The 22883-nt window shown below is 33.5% G+C and overlaps 1 pseudogene; it reads right to left on the reverse strand.

The window, feature by feature from the left end:
• Positions 1 to 7922: 7922 nt before the first annotated feature.
• The window catches only part of LOC107844521, a 50587-nt pseudogene continuing 35626 nt past the window's right edge, over positions 7923 to 22883 (reverse strand).

Genomic DNA, 22883 nt, shown 5'->3' on the forward strand with positions numbered 1-22883 from the left:
AAAATTTTCCTAAGAATTTTCTCATCCAATTTCAGTTTCTGCCCTTGAACCAAGGCAGTCAAACCCAGCCCATTATCTGAGAACCTCGTAGTATAATAAAACTGCTTCACTTCCTCTTTAAAGACAAATAAAAGTGGTTACTCTAGGATAGTATCCCTGATGCCTAACATACTCAACTAACTCCACGATACCAGTTTTCTAAAAAATTCTTGAGTCAAAGACCTTCCCAGTCAATACCTTCTAAGTTCTTAGAATCTCATTTATTTTTTCTTTAGTCATACTCTTCTCTACTTCCTCCACTGTTCTTCTTTTAGAACCACTTTGAGTAACTAATTCAGTCACTTTTCTCTTTTTGGGACAAGGTCCCATAGTAGCTTTCTTCTTTTTCACAACAATGTGTTTCTGTTTCATTCCAATTGGACTCCTAGACTTGGAAGGGGAGGACTTGGTCCTTTCTTTATTTTGAACTTCATCCCCATCTCCAACATCTACTATTTCTATATTTTTATCCTCAATCATAGTCTATTTCTCTAGCTTTCTCCTTTTAACAATTGTTGACTTATTTGTCTTCATAGCATCCCTTAATAATTTTTTCTCAGTACCCCTTGTTGAGTAAGTTCTGGTAACCTTTACATTAGTCTTAACCATTTTTCTTTACCCTTACTATCCCTTTGTTTCTGCACTGACCACCTCATGGCTGGTCATTCTCATCAGTATCCTTCTCTTAATTTAGGGGTGGAATAAATGCTTCAACAAAATCATCATCCTTAAAAAATGTATCGCTTATTTTCTTACTAATACCTTGGTACTCCAAACTAAAAGAACTCTCTCTAAGGTTATTTGAGAGAAAAATAGGATTCTTAAAAGCCCAATCCTCATTGGCTACCTCAGTAATGGATGGGTTAGACCTTTTCACAAGTAGATATTCATCAAAGAGTTGGGCAAAAATGGGATTTGACTCAGAAAGGGTGGGAGAACTGAGTTTATTCAAAGTTTTAGAGTGATCATTTTTTTGAGACTTCTAATAGAATGGATTTTTCAGAGAACTCGATTCTATATGGGATCCAAAAACTTGACTTTGGTCAACCAGTATAGCGAACTCAGATAGGGGTTCCGCTATTTTAAGTATTTCTTCCATGATTGGCTTATCCATGAAAGTTTGTAAGGAAGACGCGTCAGCCATAGGCATTTCAGGTGAAGGTGTGGGATGTGGAATAGACTCAGTGTCATGAGGAGAATTTGAATAATGGTATTTTTCAATTGTAGACACTTATGGGAAAAGGGTTTCAATGGAAGGATTTTCAAGCTGAAATGAAGGGGTTTGAACAATTTCTGAGTTTTTGTGGGGTTTGAGGATGAAGTGCTATCAACCATTTGGAAGATTTTGAAGATAGTTTAAAAATAGAAAGGAGAATTTTTTTAGAAGGAAGAGATTTCAATTTTGGTGATAATTTAGGAAATGAAATAAGTGAGAAAAAAATTGATTTTCTTTTAAAGAGAAAGAAAAGGTGCAACTTTTGAATTTAAGGAGTATAGGACATGTCTGGTCCCAATAGGTGCAACTCTTCACATTTTGGAAGATTTAAAAGCTTTCAGACAGATAATGGAAAAGACGCGACTTTTTTAGACAAAATTTGAAGTAATTTTGAAATACACATTCATAGAACTAACCTGTGGGAAGGGACCAGGTCACTCCCTTTGCTAGAGTGAATCTTTTATATTGTATCTATTTCTTCTGTTTCTTTTCAAAGTGGCTCACTATGTGTGTATACCTGCAAAGGTATGGTATTGAGTTAGACCAAAAAACATAAATTTTATCGAGGATACCTGTCTCCTAATCATAGCCATTGAATAGAGAAAAAACGATCCTTCAAGTAGGTCAATTCATCTTGATTAAACCCAACTTCTGCCTGTTCTTCACAAATTGCTCCATTTGAAGAGCTTTTGTAAAGATATTTTCAACTTGATCTTCAATCTTAGAGAATTTTATGCAAATGGCCCATTTTCCAATATTGTCTCTCAAAAAATGATGCCTCATATCAATATGCTTGTACTTTTATGCTACACTAGATTTTTAGCCATGTTTAGAGCACTTTTACTGTCACACATCAGAGGAATAGTATCTAAAATATTCCCAAAGTCCTTCAGTTGCCATTTATCCATAACAATTGAGCATAACAAGAAGTTGCAATCATATATTCAACTTCAGCAGTAGACAGTGCAACTGCATTTTGTTTCTTAGACCCTCAAAAATTATAGATGAGCCTAAAAAATAAGCCATTCGTAAAGTACTCTTCTAGTCCACCAAGTACCTAGCATAATCAACATCAACATAACCTATAAATCAAAGCGATCTTTAGATGGATAGAATAGGACCAGGTCTCCTGTCCCTCTTAGACACCTAAGAATTCTCTTTACAACTTTTAAATGAAACTCTTTTGGAAAAGCCTGAAATCTAGCACACATATAAACACTGAATACAATTTTTGATCTGCTTGTAGTGAGGTATCGTAAGGATCCAATAATCCCTCTATACATGGTCTTATTGAGTGAAGAACTAGGTTCATCATTATCCGTCTTTGAACTGGTTCTAATGAGAGTATTAATTGGCTTTGAATCTCCTATATTAAATTTCTTCTTCAGCTCTTTGATATATCTTTCTTGACAAATCATTGTCACTTATGAGGTCTGTTTAACTTGTAGGCCTAGGAAGAAGCTCAATTCACCCATCATGCTTATTTCAAACTTATTCCTCATTAATTTTAAAAATCTTTACATAGAGATTCAGATGTTGCCCTAATGATTATGTCATCAACATAGATCTTCACAATCTACTAGTTATTCCTCTCTAGTGTTATCGATTTTGCTTCTTTGAAAGTCATTTTCTAAAGAACTTTGATAGTCTCTTATACCAAGCTCTTGGTGCCTGCTTCTGCCCATAGAGAGCCTTATCCAGCTTAACTACATGATGTGGGAAATCAATATCCTCAAAACCTGGAGCTTGTTTGACATAAACTTCTTCCTTCAAATTTCTATTTAATAAGGCACTCTTGACATCCATTTGGAAGATTTTAAATCCCATATAAGCTGCAAAATAAATAAGGATCCTAATAGCTTTCATCCTTGCAACAAGAGCAAAGGTCACATCACAGTCAATGCCTTTCTCATGATTATAACCTTGATAAACAAGACTTGCTTTATTTCCATTGACAGTGCCATATTCATTTTTCTTATTTCTGTACACCCATTTTGTCCCAATGATAGTTCTATCAATAAGCCTGGGGACCAAGTGCCAGAATTTACTCCAATCAAATTGCTGAAGTTATTTCTATATAACATTAATCCAACCAACAGTTTTTAGGGCTTCCTTTATATTTTTGGGCTCAATCTGTGATAAGAAATTTTAAAAGGATAGAATTCTTGGCTTGAGCTCTTATTTGCATTCTAGATTCCAAGGGTGGGTTAGATTTTCAGGGGGTAAGAAGATTTATGCTTCCAGTTTGATCTTCTTGACTGAGGTCTACTAGGACTAGGTCCCTGAGGCTTTTGAGCAGTTTCTTCTTGATATTCTTCTTCTAAATTAGGATTTCGCAATTGAGGACATGATTCACCAACCCCTTCTTCATCTACAACAATATCATTTTGTTCTTGAACCTCAACTTCAGTTGTACCATCCCTTTGAATAGGAATGAGTTCTTCCATATTGGAATATTTACCTCTAGCAGAGTCTTTTAGCTTTCCTAATTCATCAAATACCATATATACACGTTCTTCCACACAGAGAGTCATTTTATTGAAGACTTTGTATGCCTTACTTATAAAGTAGTAGCCTACAAATGCAGCTTCATTACTTTTGGAATCAAATTTTTCAAGCTCATTTTTCCCATTGTTTAGAACAAAATATTTTCATCCAAAAGGTCTAAAATAGTCAAGTTTAGGCTTTTTATTGAACACAAGTTCATATGGTGTTTTGTTCAAAAGAGATCTAATCAGGCATCTATTAGTTATATAACATGCAGTATTGACAGCTTCAGCCCAAAAATTTTATGGAAGACCACTATCAATCAGCATGGTCCTACCAATTTCTATGAGAGTCTTGCTCTTTCTTTTTACTACTCCATTTTGCTGAGGAGTTCTAGGAGCATAAAAGTTTTGACTGATGTTATTTTCAACACATAATCCTTCAACTTAAGAGTTTTCAAACTTAGTTCCATGATCAGATCTAAATCCTATAATTTTACAGCTTAGCTTTATCTGAATTTGCTTGGAAAATACCACCAGAACTTCTTACGTTTCATCCTTAGTTTTCAAAAATATTGTCCAGGTGAATCAGGAATAGTCATTTACAATAACAAACACATATCTTTTCCCACCTCTACTTTGGACTTTAACTGGTCCACGTAGATCTATGTGCAACAATTTAAGGTGTCTAGAGGTACTTACCTTTTTTTTTTTATTAAAGGAAGATTTGGTTTATTTTCTTTTAACACATGCATCACAAACCTTGTTGTCTAAAAACTGCAGCTTTGTAACACCATGGATTAGGTTCTTTGCGATCAATTTATTCAGTAAAGAGAAACTTACATGTCCAAGTATTTTGTGCCACATATCAATATTTTTACCTTGAGCATCTTAATCAAGTCAATTTACAATCAGATAGAGAGTATAGATCAGCCACATACAAATTCATGCACCTTTTAGCTTTGAGAATAACAATTCCAGACTTCAAATTTGACACAGTGCATCTATCAGATAGGAACTTTACCTCATTTCCTTTATAACAAATTTGGGATACTCTTAGAAGACTGTATTTTAAACCATCCATATAATAAGCATTCTCAATAGCATGATTTAAGGATTTTTCTATCTTTCCAATACCATGAATATAGCCTTTGTTTCTATTTTCAAAACAGACACCTCCTCCTTGAAGTGCCTTGAGTAAGAGAAAGTTATCAGCTCTACCAGTCATATGCTTAGTGCATCCACTATTCATGAAATAGATTTGACTGTCTTCTCTTACTCCTACCTACATACAGAGGTCATTTTTTATATTTGAAAATCAACTTGAGTCTGAGTTCTCAGAAGAAAGACAATGGAGTGACCGCATCTTTCTTTAGTCTAGTTAGGCAATTTGCTCTTCTTAAAATTTTTCAAGAAATAAGATCCCTTGTGGAAGGAAAACTTCAGTGGAACATATCTATTAGTGTTCATTTTAAATCTAAGCCATCCCTAGCATTTCTCCTCCAAGTGACCATCCCTGCCACAGTAAGTGCATAGAGGATTGTTGACATTGTTTTTAGCAACAAAGAAATACTTACCTTGGGGCTTAGGATTATGGGTGTTATATTGATACCTAAGACCTCTATTATTATTTATTCCCTGACTAGTTATATTAGCAAGGATTTGTAAAGATGTTATCTATTTTAGGGATTTGTTAAGATCATATTTTAGACGGACTAGGTCCCTTTCCAATTCTTTATTCTTATGAAGAGCACTCATAAGAAGTTTTTGAATTCTTCAATTTTTATTCTAGATCAATATGAAGATTTGACGCTTCTTATTTGCCCCTCCTATCAGGTTCAACCATCTTCTTTAGTTGATTCATCAAATCCTTGTTTTTTAGATTTCAGTTTTAAAGACTGCTCTTCTACTTCAGACAACTGAATGGTTAAGGCAAGTTTTTCATGTTTTAGATTTTCTAACTTATCTTCAAGTAAATCCCTCTTAGTAGTAAGTTCACACACAGAATCAAGCAACATATTTTCTAGTTTATTTACCTTCTTAGGGGAATATTATTCAAGTTTCGCTTAATATCAAAAAAAGTTAACTCATTCTCTTCACGATCTGATTTTTCCATAAGAGCAAAAAGGGAGTTGTAGGAGGTTTCACTATCTTCCACAGCTAACATAGAAGTATTCTCAGTCTTTTCAAATTTACTTGAGGTATCTCCCCAGACAGCTTGGCTTGTTTTACTTCATAATCTGCAATAACATTTATTCTTGACTTATCAGGAACCTGGTCCTTCTTTTTTCCTTTGTCTCCCTCTGACTTTAGGCATTCTTGATAGTCCATTTTGTGAAGAGGGAAATCTTTAATGATATACCCATGCTTTCCACATTTGTGATAGACTTCAATAGTACCTTCCTTTCCGTTACTGCTTCATTTTCACTGAAACTGACCGCTATTCTTCATTTCCCTCACAATCTTCTTAGCCAAGTAGGCCACATCAGTATCATCTTTACTAGATTCAAACTTTGAGGCTTTTAATACTAGTGCCTTTTCATTTTTAGTCTCTTTCTTTTCTTAACCCTATTATTTCTTTAATTCATAAGTCTTTAAATTTCCAATCAGTTCATCAATGGTAAGATTCTTCAGGTTTCTGGCCTTAGTAATAGCATCAACTTTGCTTTACCATGACTATGAAGAACTCCTAGGATTTTACTCACTTGCTTATGTAGAGGAATAACCTCACCAAAGTAGTACATCTCATTAGTGATTGAGGTAAACCTTGTATGTATTTCTTGAATGGTTTCCCCTTCCTTCATGGAGAAGACTTCATATTGAGTGGTCAACATATCCATTTTTGACTCATTCACATCACTTGTTCCTTCATGAGTTGTTCTTAGAAAATTCCAGATTTCTGTGGCATTTTCACAAGTAGAAATTCGATTATATTCATCAGGTCCTATTCTACACACCAACTATTTTTTGGCCTGAAATTTTTTTCAATTTTCTTACGATCTTCATCATCATATTCTCTCCTTGTTTCGAAAACTATTCTAGATATGTCCCCTTTTTTGACATTCCTTATTGACATATGAGGATCATCAAGTATCACATCTATCAATTTACTATCCTCAGCCATAATGAAATCATACATCCTAGTTTTCTACCACCTACAATATTGTCCATTGAAACGTGGTGGCCTCATAGTAGATTTTCCTTTCTCTAGATTAGGTGGTGCATACATGATCAAGAATTCACTCTAGGTGTTAGACTTTTAGAGTGTCCTTGATCTGATACCAGTTGTTGAAACATGGAGGGTACAATACTGCTAAGGGGCCAGGTCCCTAAGGTGAGGAGTATAGCAATAATACAGTGAACATACAAAAATGCGAAAAATAAAATAACACATAGATTTACATAAAAACCTCCTTTCTTAATAGAGGGAAAACCACGGCTTGCCCTCACAAGCTCTCAAACTCCACTATAATCAAAACTTATCTCGATTACAGACTCCATTAGAACTTAACTCTAAATTTTTTAATTTATAATAACTCTACTACAACCACCTCTTGATAGCTCTGTCACTTGCACTCTCAAAATCGATTAACTCTAATTGACACAACTTAGGTAACCCTACCTAAGAAACTCTATAGCAATAAATAAGCTTTACTCTTATATATTGAGTAAATCAGTTATAAAGAAAGACTCAAGAACCCTAACTATAAGCAGTATAGATTTAGAACTTGATCTTAACGATTTTTCGTCACCACCAAGGAGTTCTTTAATTTGTAAAAACTATGGAAGAAGAAACATCTTTTTGCATTTATAGTGTAGAATGAAAAGTTAAATTTTGATTGGACCATGTGCCTAATCAGGTACGCTGTGCACCTGCACAGTTTGTTGCACTAGCGAACAAAATTGTGCAGAGATGTGACAGCTGTTCTAGGGCAAGGTATGCAAGGGACCTAATCCTCCAATATCAACTAGTCATCATCAAAACGTGAGACAACAATTTACAATTGATCAACTAAAACAATTAGTACTATTATATAAGAATAATATATGGCTTCATTACAAAAGAATAACAGTATCCCATTACTTCAATTTCTTCTCCATCAATTCTCATCTTATATGGCTTGTAACTTTATTTGTTAATACAATAACAATTATCTGTCTTATTTTCCTAATATTCAATTTTAGTTCCTTGCTCGTACAAGCAGTGAGATAGGAATCGGAGAATTAGGAGACATCATATTCAAATTCATAGCATTTTCATCGTACTTCCTATTCGAGAAGTTTAGTCGTAAATTATTTCTCTTCCAATGCTGCTTGTTCTTCACGACTCCATTTTCATTAGCATTATTATTAGCATCCACGAACATTTGAATCTTAGCGAGCGCGATCTCCACGGTTTAATCATCAATATTTGCAAAATAAACTCGAAACCACCCTACCCTCGTGCAATTAAAAGAAGATCCTGGCGATACATTGAGTTTCACGTCGTTTATGATTAGTTTCCATAGATTCATCTTAGCATCAAATGTTGGTTCTTTTAGCATCAGCCGCAAATCCATCCAATAATAAAGCCCCGTATTGCCCTTTAAGCACTTTATTCCGACTTCTTCAAGCCAGTTGGTGAATTTCTCATGCCTTTTCTTTAATCTCTTCACGCTTTCAATGAGAAATTCTTCAACGGATTCATTGTCAGACAACATGGAAGCAGGGGTGACAAACAGGCGGGTTGAGTTGGATATGACGAGTAAAAAATGGGTCATGTGAAAATGGATAAATTATCCAACCCGATCCATATTTTATATGGATAAAATGGGTAAATTCAAATGATAATATGGATATCCATTACTATTACTTCTTTTTATGTAAAAACAAAAGTACTCCTATATTACAAGGAAAACTACATGGCTTAACAAACATAAACTTTTAATTATTTAATTTAGCTTAAATTTTGATTAGTTACAATTCATAGCCTCTTGCTAATAAAATACAACCCTTAATCTCTCTCCTTTATTTCTCCCTTACTTTTCTCTCTTTCTCTTTCTTTTATTTCTTTTCCAGCTTTTTTTCTTCTCATTTTTAAAATTTTTTTTCCTTTTCGTTTTTTTCTTCTTTTCTTCTTTTCCATTTTTCATTTTTTTCTTTTTCGTTTCATTTTTTCTTTTCATCGTTTCTCATTTTTTCTTTTCCATTTATTCATCTTTTTTTTCTTTTTAAATTTTTCTTTATTTTTTCATTTTGTTTTATTTTTCTTTATTGTCATCTTTTTTCCCCTTTTTTGTATTATTTTCCTTTTTTCTTTATTTCGTTTATTTTTTTTGTCAATTTTTTTTTACTTTTCTTGCATTTTTTTCCTCTCGTTTGTTGTTGTTGTTGTTGTATTTTATATTTATTTGTATCATTCTAAATACTTTAAATAAATTTATTATTTGTATTTAAATAGTTTAGACGTGAATATATATAATTTATCATTTGTATTTGTACACAAACAAGTATATGAATTAATTGTATTTGCTTGAGTCTAAAATACAAAAATATGCATGTATCATTTAATACAAACATATCATTAGTATATGTATATAAAAAAGTATCATTTGTATAGTTCAAGTTATATAAATATGTATCATTTGATACAAATGTAACATTTGTATTTGTATAATTTAGCATTTGTACTTGTGTAATATCATTGTATTATTCAATTTGTATCAATTAAATATAATTTTTATCAATTGATATAAATACAAGTGTTCCTAGAAAAAATAATAATTATTTAAAAATACAAATAATGCAAACTATAAAATACAATAAAATTTTATCAACAAACACAAAAACATAAATGATGGTGCATATACAAATACAATACGGGATTGTGATATTTTTTGTGCTCAATGTAGTAATATTTTTCAAAAGTATAAACAAAATAAAATAGAAAAGAAAAAATGAGAAAGAAAAAAATATAAAAAAGTGAAAAAAAAAAAAGAATAAGAGGAATAAAAGCTAGATATAGAAATGAGAGAGAGAAAGTTAGAAAAAAAATGGGTGGGGTGGGGGGGCACACGAAAAGAAAAAATTACAAAAAAAAGAAAAGAAAAGAAAGAACAATGAAAAATAAAAGTCAGAAATAGAAAAGAGAGAAAAAACGAAAAAGAAAAAAAGAAAATGAAAATAGGAAAAAAGCAAAAAGAAAAAAAATGAAAAAAGAAAAAAAAGGGCGGTTCAAATAATTTAAATGACAAAAGTCATTTTTTAAACAAAAAGTTTTTAAAAATTTAAAAGATGAAGAAAATAAAAATTTTTAAAAATAAACTAAAATTATTTTAAAAATAAATTGAAAATATTTTTCTTCATTCCAAACGCACCCTGAATAAGTATACTTTTAGAGATTGATACATCTTCACATAGTCATACTTTAAGGAGAGTGTAATTGGTGGATACCATGAGTTATCCATATTTCAGAATGGATAATATGAATTAACCCCTATTTGACTCACTATTAAATCGATTGTATACCCAATTCATTTAGCATGGATAAAAACACAGACAGATAATCATATAATTTATTCATTTTGCCACCCTACATGGAAGCTAGCAAATGCTGCGTGTGAGTGGAAACAAGACCGAAGCTCGACATTTTTCTTGCACAATTAACGACATCATCATTGAACGAATATACAATTCCCACTCTAAATCCTGGAAAACCCATGTCTTTCGAAAGACTAGACACAATATGTACCAAATCCTTATTAATACAATGATTCCTTATTTCATCGTCATCAATAATTTCAGCGATGCTCATGAATTGTGGAGCATCAAACACGGTGGCCGCGTAGATTTCATCGCAAACAAGGTGAATGTTGTGTTGGCTGGTGAAGGTCAAGAGTTTTTTCAACGTGTCCCTGTCCAATATGGTGCCTAATGGATTAGAAGGATTTGTCAAAATCAAGCCTTTGACGTTGATATTTGCTTGTTGGGCATTTTGGTAGGCCTCTTGGACAGCTTCTACAGTAACTTTGAAATTGTTGGAGCCCTTGCATGAAATGGGTAGAAGTTGTATACCAGTTCTCCACCTTAGGTCCATATTGAATCTGCATTTAATCAAGAATTTAAGTTTTGTGCACCGTCAGTATACAAAATATTCTACACTGTCAGGTAAACTTGACTTGCTATTGCAGGTTACTTAATTTTTTCTTTTTTTAGTTTTTATATAAATAATTGGATAACCTGCAATAGCAGGTCAAGTTAAGTGATAGTGTAGAATATTTTGTACACTCACGGTGCACAAAACTTAAACTCTTTAATCAATTTACAAGAAATGTTATTATTCATCTCAATACAACTGAAGCTTTAATATACACATGCAAATGTATATATTAATTTTTTATTATGATATTTTTCACATGCCTTAAAAATATTTTACATTATCAATTTTTGTGATTTGAAGTACTTTTTATATTGTCAATGTATATATACCTTGTAAAATATGTGTCACATCATTGGGATGGTAGGAGTAAATTAAATTTCTATTGTCGATGTATATACCATAAACTTTTATTCCTCCGTTTTAATTTATAAGTCATTACAAATATTTGTGTTTCTATAAATATAAATGACAATTTTAAAGTTTAAATTCAAAATATAAAAACAATACTTCATTTTTTTTTTTGAAATAGACTTCTAAAACAAAGAAGCTAGAATGTCATTTGTTTGATACTTTGTTTAACTTTTTTGATAAATGAACTGGTACTAAAAGGGACTGCCGTTAATATTATTAGTTCTTAAAGTCCATCAGACTTGACCATTACGTATAGTTTAATTACTGTTGTACTAGGTGCTCTTTTATTAAAACAAAGAACTCCCCTCCAATCAATAGGCCCACAGGCAAATACACTTCCCCATTTCAATTTATTTTATTTGTTTTTTTTCTTAATACAAAGTTAAAAAAAAAAAAAAAACTTTTAGATCATATGGTCTCAAACTAAAAATATGTAGACTATATTAAAATTATATTTAACTTTATGATTTTAAACATGTCATGTAAAATGTTAGAATTCAAGAAATGTCACGAAAGGAAAGAGACGTTTATTTAAATGAAATTAAAAGAAAACTATGTCAAACAAATCGAAATGAAGGCAAAGAACTGAACTCAATATTGCTGGAAAATTTATATTTGAACTATCAATGTTTTTAAGTAAAATTCGATACAAATATATACGTATATACGTACCCTGGGTAATAGGGTGTGGGGACTAAAAAGCATCGCCAGGATCAGCCAAACAAAAGATGAGGGTTTCATTAGCTCCAGTGGCTCCACCAGCCATTACTACACGTTCTACATCAAACTTAACCTTAGCCCTATTGAGTTCAATTGGTGTGAATGAAAAATAGATGGACACAACCCTTCGAGGAAAAGACACACTGTTTCGGAAAAAATGGTGACTGTTCGGTCAGTTGTGACTATTCAGAAAAGACATGTTTCAGAATGGACAGACATGACTATTCCGAAATGATACACCTTTACGATGAACCATTGCCTCCTTTCCGAAAAGGCACTTCATGGCTAAATAAACCTGCATGTTTTTCATAGGGTTAGGATAAAAATTTCTGCATAGAAAAAATATTTCTTTTGCTTCTAAAGACTCTGTGTGATCATCTCCCGTTGAGTAAGTTCGAAGAAAACCAGAAAGTTTGAGGTACCACTACATTCTGGTTGTGAAGCTATTTTATTCTGGAGGAAAATTCTGCAACTTCGGGTACTTGAATTATTTTCTTAAGGACATTCCGTGAATTCGGAAGACTTGGCTTATTCTGCTTCATCTTTTTTCTTTAAAATGAAATAACACACTTCTTTGATAGTTCATATTGAACTTGTGTTGAAGGTGTTGAAAAACTTCATAAGTGTTCTTGATTTAATCTTGAACTGGTGTTGAAGTTGTTTTGACATAATACAAATTGTGTACCTAAAACAACAATCTTAAAGAAATAATTGGACAAAAAAAATTCTTTGCTTGTTTGGTGAAATTTTCTTTTCACTAAAGTTTTTTTTTCTTTCATAATCTGTATTATTTGGTTTCTGAAGATTAAAGCTTTAAACTTTCTACTCTGTTTGAACTTAACAAGTGATGTGAAGAAATAAAATCTTAATCACAAGTTAAAGGTCATTCGGTTAACGATTGGAAGACATAAAAACTTCATCGTTAAACTAGAAACAAGTAGTGTTTATAAGTTGCTACGAACATGTAATAAGTATAATTTTATACTAAAGTTGACTGTCTCTTTGTGACAGGAAAAAATAACTATAGACGGTCATGTTGAAGGTGTGACAAGTGTTGCCAAAACCAGTCGCACAAATGCATCACCCGCTATGGCACTAGCGGAAAAGCTCAGAAAATTTTCTAGAGTTGATTTCAAGAGGTGGCAACAAAAGATGTACTTCTATTTAACAACCTTATGTCTTCAAAGGTTTATTTCAAAAGATGCTCCAGAAGTGCCCGAAGGAACTTCGGACCAGGAGCGATTCGTTGTAACAGAGGCGTGGAAACATTCAGCTTTTCTATGTAGGAATTACATCCTAAGCAGCCTCTAAGATGACTTATACAACGTCTACAACGTAATGAAGATATCTAAAGAATTGTGGAATGCGCTGGAAAAGAAATATAAGACTGAGGATGCGGGAACCAAAAAGTTTTATGTTGCAAGATTCCTTAAGTACAAAATGGTCGATAGCAAGACTGTCATTTCTCAAGTATAGGAGTTGCAAGTCATCATCCACACTCTCCTTGCAAAAGGTATAAATTTAATGAATACCTTATTTGAACATGTTTAAAATGTTCTTAATATTCACATAAACTATGTTGTAGGTTTGGTTGTGAACGAGGCATTTCAAGTAGCTGCAATAATTGAGAAGTCACCTTGGTGGAAGGACTTCAAGAATTACTTGAAATACAAACGAAAGGAGATGACAGTCGAAAACCTCATTGTGAGGCTACGCATTGAAGAGGAAAATAAAGTCGTAGAGAGGAGGTCTAAAGAAAATTCTGCAATGAATGGAGCGAACATTGTAGAAGACGACCCCAATAACCCAAAGAAGCGGAAGAAAGCGGGACAACAAAGCAATTATCCTAAGAAGAAATTCAAAGCGAAATGCTTTAATTGTGGCAAGATTGGCCACAAGTCTACAGATTGTCGTGCCCCAAAGAAAGGCAAAAGGAAGGATCAAGTAAATATGGCTGAATTCAAGAACGAAATAGATGATCTGTGTCATGCTTTCAAAATGTAACTTGGAGGGAAATCCTCGAGAATGGTGGATGGATTCTGGTGCCACCCACCACGTTTATGCAAATAAAGAGTTGTTTGCTGTGTTGGCTCCAACTTAAGGCAAAGAGAAGATTTACATGGTAAACTCTGCAACTGCAAAAGTTGAAGAAACAGGAAAAGTCTTTCTGAAAATGACATCAAGCAAAGTGTTGACTCTTAATAATGTCATGTATGTACCGGAGTTAAGAAAGAACTTAATTTCCATATCACTTCTTGATAAAAATGGACTCAAATGTGTATTTATTTTCAAAAAAATTATACTTAGTAAAGGAGAAGTGTACGTAGGAAAAGGCTACCTCACTGAGGGCCTATTTAAGATAATTGTAATGAATGTTGAAATCAATAAAGGTTCTATTTCTTCTTACTTGCTTGAGTCTAATGATTTATGGTATGAACGATTAGGACATGTCAACTACAAAACATTGAGTGCAATAAATCAAAATGTCAAACGTGTGTGAAATCAAAGTATGCTAAGCATCCGCATAAGCCCATTGAAAAGAATTTCAATCCCCTAGACTTAATCTACACTGACATTTGTGATATGAAGTCAACACCATCTCGTGGTGGAAAAAAATATTTTATAACTTTTATTGATGATTGCACTAGGTATTGTTATGTCTATTTGCTAAACAATAAGGATGAAGCAATAGATACGTTTAGGAAATATTAAGCTGAAGTTGAAAATCAATTAGAGAAAAATATTAAAATGATAAGAAGTGATAGGGGTGAAGAATATGAATCTCCCTTTGTGGAAATATGTGTAGAGAATAGAATTGTCCATCAAACTACAACCCCGTATTTACCTCAATCTAATGAAATTACAGAATGAAAAAATCAAACCTTAAAGGAAATGATGAATGCTATAAGTTTAGGTTTACCAAAAAACTTGTTGGGGGAAGTAATCCTTATAGCTAACCGAATTTTTAATAGAGTGCCCCACAGTAAGACCCTATAAATTTCATATGAAAAATGAAAAGAAAGGAAACCCAACGTGAAATATTTCAAGGTATGAGAGTGTCTAGCAAAGGTCCAAGTTCCTATGCCTAAAAGGTTAAAGATAGGACCTAAGATGGTGGATAGTATATTTATAGGATATGCTAAAAGTAGTAAAGCATGTCAGTTTTTGATTCATAAATCCGAACATACAGATATCAGTGAACATATGAAAATTGAATCAGACAATACTGAATTCTTTGACTGCATTTATCCATATAAAATTAGACATAAACAGTCTAGTGGGGGGTCTAAATGACCTCGAGATGAACCAAGTAATAATGTACATAATGATGAGAATCCAAGACGTAGTACACGTCAAAGAACGTCAACTTCATTTGGATCGGTTTTTTGTAACATTTTTCTTAGAAAATGAGCCTCAAACATTTAAAAAAGGAATGTCGTCGTCAGACTCATCCTTTTGGAAAAAGGCAGTCAATAGTGAGATTGATTCAATCTTAAGCAACCATACGCGAGAGTTGGTTGATCTTCCTCCAGAAAATAAACCTTTAAGTTCTAAATAGATCTTCAAAAGAAAAATCAAAGCGGATGGTACTATTGACAAATACCAGGCAAAACTTGTAGTAAAAGTCTACAAATAGAAGGAAGGACTTGATTACTTTGATACATACTCACCAGTAACAAGGATAACATCAATTCAGATATTAATTGTCTTGACAGCAGTATATGATCTTGAAATCCATCAAATGGATGTGAAAACAACATTCTTAAATGGATAATTGGAAGAAGAAATTCACATGGAACAACCCGAGGGTTTTGTGATTCCTGGTAAAGAAAAAAAGGTGTACAAACTAGTTAAGTCACTCTATGGACTAAAACAAGCACCTAAATAGTGGCATGCGAAGTTTGACCAAATCATGTTGACAAATGGGTTCAAGATAAATGAATGTGACAATGTATTTACATTAAAGACACTCCAAATCACAAGGTCATTATTTGTTTGTATGTGGATGATATGTTGATCATTAGTAGAGACATTTCTAACATAAATGCTATGAAATGAATTCTCGATAACAAGTTTTATAAAGACCTTGGAATTGCGGATGTGATCTTAGGAATAAGAATCCATAGAACTTCACAAGGGTTGGCATTGTCACAGTCTCATTATATTGAAAAGGTACTTGACAAATTCAAGTATTTGGAATTTAGAATTGCCAAGACTCCATTGGACGTGAGTTTTACACTTCAAAAGAATAAAGATAAAAGTGACTCACAGTTGGAGTAAGCAAGAGTATTGGGATGACTAATGTATATAATGAATTATACATGACCAGACATAGCAGGTGCTATTAGTAAGTTGAGTCGGTATACGAGTAATCGCAATAAAACTCATTGGATGGCAATGAAAAGAGTTTTAGGGTATCTTAAATACGCTCAAGACTATGTTTTTTACTATAATAAATATCTCATGGTACTTGAAGGATATAGTGATGAAAATTTCATCACCGGATCAAATGAAGTAAAATTCACGAGTGGATATGTATTTACTATAGGTGGAGGAGCTGTCTCTTAAAAATCATCCAAATAGACATATATTGCTCACTCTATAACGAAATCAGAATTTATCGCATTAAATAAAATGGTGAAGAAGCATAATGGCTTCATAATTTCTTGGAAGATATTCCTTATTGGCCCAAACCATTGGCACCAATATGTATATACTGTGATAGTCAGCGGTAATAGGTAGGACAGGGAGCATGATGTACAATGGTAAATCTCGTCACATAAGACAGAGATATAATACAATTAGAGAACTTCTCTTTAGTGGAATTATCACTGTCGACTATATAAAGTCAAAGGATAATGTGTCGAATATACTTACAAAAGGCCTATCTAGAGAGGGAGTTGAGAGAACATTCAAAAGAATGGATTTACGATCTAGGATAAATCAGTATGGTGGTAACTCTACCTAGCAGACTGGAGATCCCAAGAGCTAGGTTCAAAGAGATCAAACAAAGTTGTGTCTGACAGGTTCAACATTGTCAATATACCCAACCCTTTTTTTGTTTAATTTTACTTTTTATTAAAAATAATCACATGATGGACCAACCCATCTTACAAACAAATCAGCACCTACCATTATTCCCATACCCGGCCCAACCCAAAAATAAACATAAAATATTTAACATGAGTAGGGTTTCTAAAATCAAAAGTTTCCTAAACCACATTTCAGCTCCACTACCTCTTGCACTACTGTTTCGCTTCCTTCTGTTGAAGATGATAATCGATCTTGAAAATCCTTCTTCATGGTATCATGTTTCTTTCAGCTTACAGAGGTGACTGAAATCTCTTTAAAATTTTACTCTTTTGTTTCTGATTTCCTCTAACTATTGATACTCTCCTCTTCTTAGCTTCATTCTCCAATCTTTGTAAAAATTAGATATTGTTTTGCATCTAAGAAGACTTGATCTGCAGAGTATACCAGCTAAGTATGTTGTTTTTTTTTCGTCCCCTCACTTTTTCTAGATCTGCTTTGACCCTATCTTCATTTGCTTGTACGATTTAAAGATCAAAGGATAATTGATGTCGCATATATTTATCTATCCAACTCCATCTTAGGTATTTATAGCTCCATCTGGGTCATTTACACTTTCTTGATACTGTGCACTGGTTACTGTTCATACTTAGTAATCTAAACCCTTCTTGTTTTGTTTGTATTCCAAAGCAAAACACCTGATAGATTTGAAGAGCAAGTAATTGTTGAAGTCAGATATAACAGCTATCCGTCTCCATCTCATGTCTTTGCAGCTCCCTATGGTCTATCTACACTTTTTTTTATGCTGTGAGCTGATTTCTATACAAGCTTAGTAAAACATGCACTTTCATTGATGATACATACTTTTGTATATAAATTACATGTAAACTATAAAGCTTGAATATTTTCCTGCTCCTTATTATCTTACTGGTATGATCCTCAACTATGGCCTTTGCCATTTGTCACTATTTAAGATTGCTTTACCTTTTTTCCCTAATTGTTGATAGCTTGTGATGATGAAAGAACTTGTGTCTATTGCTGAATTAGCTAAATAATTAGCTAATTAATTTCCCTCTCTCTACATATGTTGATAATACACTTGCTTGTTTTGCATGAAACTGTGTATCTGCTTTATTGTGTTTGCTATGCTCCATGGACACAACCAAACATTTGTCAATACCTTCTGCATTAATAGGGAGTTCATCTTGTTGACACCTAATTTTTTTCCTCCACAACTACATTTAATCTTGAGTTTCTTCGATTTTCAAATAAAACGACAACAATTATCTTTTCCAAATAAATGCATTTTAAAATAGGTAGTTGGGCTAATTTTGTCATTCAGGTGATAATTATTTATTTTCGTATTTGCATTGTACAAATGATGTCATTTAAATGAACATTTTCATCAAAATTGGACTTTAAATTAAGGATTATTTGAAAAATAAATTTAAATAATTAAATCTTGATTTAAAAATAATTTATTCTCACAAATAATCTATTTGGAGAATTACTTGTTTGGTTTTATTAAATCAAGAAAGTCGGGATTAAAAGAAGTATTAATTCCTATTTAATTTCAATTCAATTTAATCAATCTATTAATTTGATCATAAATTGAAAATAAAATTGGCCACAATCGCAATACATTTGGCCAATTAGCCTTTAATTTGATCAAAATTTAATTAGAATGGGTTAAATGTTAATTGAAACTATTTTTCTAAACCATCCATCCCAATTTTAAACCCGATTTTGCCAAACACCTGGGCCCATTTCATATTTTCTTCAAACAGTAGCCCATTTCTCCCTTTTCAATTAAACAGGCCCAACACTAACAATTCTGGGCCCAAGCAACAACCAACTCCAGTGGCCCATTCCCCTTCATTTTTTCGAATCAGCAATACCAGCCCCCAAATTGGCCCAATACTCTCAAGAACCCGGCCCAAACCCGTCTTATTTTCTCAACAACACCCACTCTCAAAACCCTTAGCCACAAATAATCTCAATCAAATGACCCATTCCCCAATAACGGTGAAACCCGATACCTTCAGCTCCAAATACCCGATTATCCTTCACCCCTTCTCTTCACAATATGCTCAAACAACAGCGAGCAATATCGAATATCAGAGAACAACAGCAACAATCACAAAATCGACCCCAAATCCATCAATCCAAGTTTGACCCATTTTCAACCCGAAAAAAACCCAAATACATTCTTTCACCATCAGTTTGTACGGATTGCGTGACTCCCACGTGAATGTGTACGTCGAGGAATTTTGAACCTTCTATATAGTGTTGAGGTGTCCTCCAACGTTTAATTCTATGAATTTTGGGATAGAGGTACGAATCTGGTACATATTTGGGTGTTTTTTAGTGGTTGGAAGGGGGAATTCATTTTTTCCAATGGTGATTGGTCCACCTATTTGGGAATCATCCAAGAATTTGGTACAAAGGGGTACAATCTGTTAGGGGTATCCTGATCCGAGTGAAATTTTGAATTACTCCCCTTTCGAAACACCTAAATTCCCTCCGAATTTGGAGCCCTATATAAAGACCGATCAGCTCACTGTGAGGGAGGTTTTTTTTTTGTCTTGACTCTAGGGCTCTAAGAGGGGAAGAATTGGAGGATCTAGAAATTGTGTTTAGAAAAATCTTTGGGAACTCGAATTCTGTTTCGAAATTTAAGTCGAAAATCGTAGTTGAAAATCTAGGGGGTCTCTATCTTTTCTTCAAAGAGGATTTTGAGGGAGTTTTGTTCTCACTTCTTTCGTCTTGGGGTCCAAAATATTGAGGGCTGATCTCTGGTGGTTGAGACACTGCTGATAGCTCGTTTGTTCCCATTTTGCTGCTCCCCGAACAGGTAACGTTCTTTCCATTCAGTTCTTAAATGTTTCAACTTTATCTCGCTATTATATGGTGACAATTGACATTTTGGTATGCTGAGATGTTCACTGTTTTCTTTACAATTTTCTAAACACATTCATTTCTTATTGGTTGTAAGTTGCTATAGCTAAAAGAAAATGCATTCCCTTTGCATGTTCACGTTAATTTTCCTCCCTAGTGTAGGTACTGTTAGAGTATGAGGCATTAAATTGTTTTTCTATCATCTTACCTGTGTCATGATTGGTTTAATGATGGACGTTAAGTTTGTGCTTTGATGAACGTTGCGCAAATTTACCCAGAATTTGCTATATTTAAAGTTATTTGATCCTCTCTGGAGATGCTATTATTCATACTCTGTTGATACTTAATTGCTCAGAATGGTTATTATAGAATGATGTAAATCTTATATCTCTTGGTTATTATGGAATGATGTAAATTTTATGTCTTTTTTGAGTGATATTTTGCAAAATATGTTTCAAGTTCTACGCACATTTTAGCATCGTTCATCTCGTTATTTCTTGGTTAAAAGAGGACTCTTCACTTTGTTTTCCCTGACTTACAATGTCAAGAAGAAAACACTGGGATTTATCTTTCAGGTGTCAAATCCTTACTTTTTGTCTTTAATGTCTGCAAGTATCATGTTATGAAAATTCTCTTATCTTTCTTTTGATACAAATAATACAGGATCTTAGTTTCCATATAGCTGAATGTTCCCATCGTTGATTAGCTTTCTTTTTTTGGGGTCCCAACTTAAGGCAGTGAATTGATTTGCCTCATATATTCGTTGAATAATCTGGTTTAACTCTTTTCTAAAAATTTTATGATTATATTGGTACCATACGTGATCAAAAGTAGCGGAGACTTGGTCAATTAAGCTCCTTAACTTTGCTTTGAAATAATGTGGAGATTGTAGTGTGTGGATCTATTTGTGTGAGTGTTATGATTGACACATTCTTTAACTAATTGACTCGATTGCAAGCCATACTTTTCATAATCTTGAGATTGATGTATTTAGACATTTTTTACAGTCCACATGTTTATAGGTAGCAAGTGAATCACTATTTTCCTTTTCCTAAAATGTTGTATTTTTTGTTGAATAATTTATCTATAAATGTAAAGGGTCTTGAGAACATCCATTAATTCATTCACCTTTTGCTTTGCATGAACCCGCTTGGGAGTCCCATTGGACTCTCACATTATGAATTGGGACATTAAGGCCCACCCCGTTTAGAAGAATTTGAACGCTGATTATAAAGAACAAGTAAGAGGAGTCGAAAGAGGAAGGAGGGGTCGAAATCCCACATTTTGAGTGGCTAAGAGACAAAAGTCTCATTTGTTATTTTATTTTATTTTAGTTAATCATTGTTGTCCTTGTTTATTTTTATTCCTTTATTCATTTGGGTCTCAAAGCCAAAGTTGTAAATTTAATGCAGGTGGAGCGAGACTCGAGTGAAAGGCTCAAAAACTAGACTAAGACAGGTGAAATGGGTTGAAAACCTAACTAGATTAGGACAGGGCCGATGGTTTGGGCTTGAAAGCCTAAATCACTACTTCCCCACTTTTCTCCCCTTTTCCTTTCGTTTACTTATTTACATGTTTCTTTGCGAACTTAGTTAAAATCCCTAACTAAGTTGCCTAAAAACTAGTTTTGCATAAACACTAAAATATCACTAAAATTTCTTTTCTTTGCAGAAATCAACTCTTTTCCAAAGTTAGTCAAAGACGATTTTCAAACAGTCCGAATAACCGCAAGTTAGCGGAAGTTTTAGGTGCCTAACACCTTCCTAAAACGTTAATAGGAACCGCTTACTCAGAATCTCTTAACTTAAACAATTTTTCTATTTTAGACCATTTAAAGTGTTTTATAAAGGTTTCTTAATTCCTTTTCAAAATTAAGTGGCGACTCTCTCAAAAAGTCAAAATTTCTCCGCAAAACAGAAATGGCGACTCTGCTGGGGATCTAACTAGGTTCTAACCAAATGTTTTATTTCATCTTTGATTAACTGTTTATGTGTTTATGTGTTTGGATTATGTAAAATTTAATCATCGCATCTTATGGCATTTCCTGCATCTTATAAACTATTTTCGGGTTTCGTGGATATCCCGGCCCTTGTTGTTCAATTCCAAAATATGTTGGAAATACAAATAGCTTATCAGCACGTGAGTCATTTGACGTTGTTCGTATTTTCAAACTCAAGTTGTCCGCTTGAGAACCAGTGTCCAAGCCCACTCTAGACACCGAGGATAGAACGAAACCAAAACCCTATTTTAGGCATGTGCCTAGGACGAACCAATATCCGAGCGGGGTATTAGGCCCATTAGAAAACCTACCCTATGTGTATTTGACCCTGAAGCAATCACAGACAAACCATGCTTATGTGTTGAAAAAATATATGCTTCTCTAAATTCAATCCATTATCTTTTGGGGTCGGGCAAAGGCTTATTTTGTCTTCTTTTATGTAGATATGGCTCAATTGCATTCTCGTGAAAAGTTTAAGATGGTCACCAAACCAGACGATTAACTAAAACTGTGGTGGAATTACATAGGTACAGAAGAGAGAAAGATTGTTAGAACACACATTGGGCATCTTCCTTCTTTGATCGAGATGGACGCTTGGCCCGAAATGATCCATGTACTAACAACTTTTTGGGATGGTCAGAACATGGTATTTCGCTTCGGAGATGTTGAATTGACCCCCACCATTGAACAGGTATTGATTTACTACGAGAGTACAGAAATGTGTTTTAAGAGAAAAGAGACACCGGATAAGAATATTTTAGTCCCGGATGTGTGGGATCGTCAAAAGATCAAGGAAGCATTTTAAACTGATGATGACACCTGGCTAAGAGAACGGGATGGAGCAAATATCACTTTTTGTGAGTTGTACCGTCGGTTCGGAAGATTCAACTCTTTTCACAAATTTGGGCATAAATTGGAGTCGGAAGCAAAATGGAAGGAAACAAG

Source organism: Capsicum annuum, chromosome 5 (assembly GCF_002878395.1).
Source record: "Capsicum annuum cultivar UCD-10X-F1 chromosome 5, UCD10Xv1.1, whole genome shotgun sequence".
NCBI lineage: Eukaryota > Viridiplantae > Streptophyta > Magnoliopsida > Solanales > Solanaceae > Capsicum > Capsicum annuum.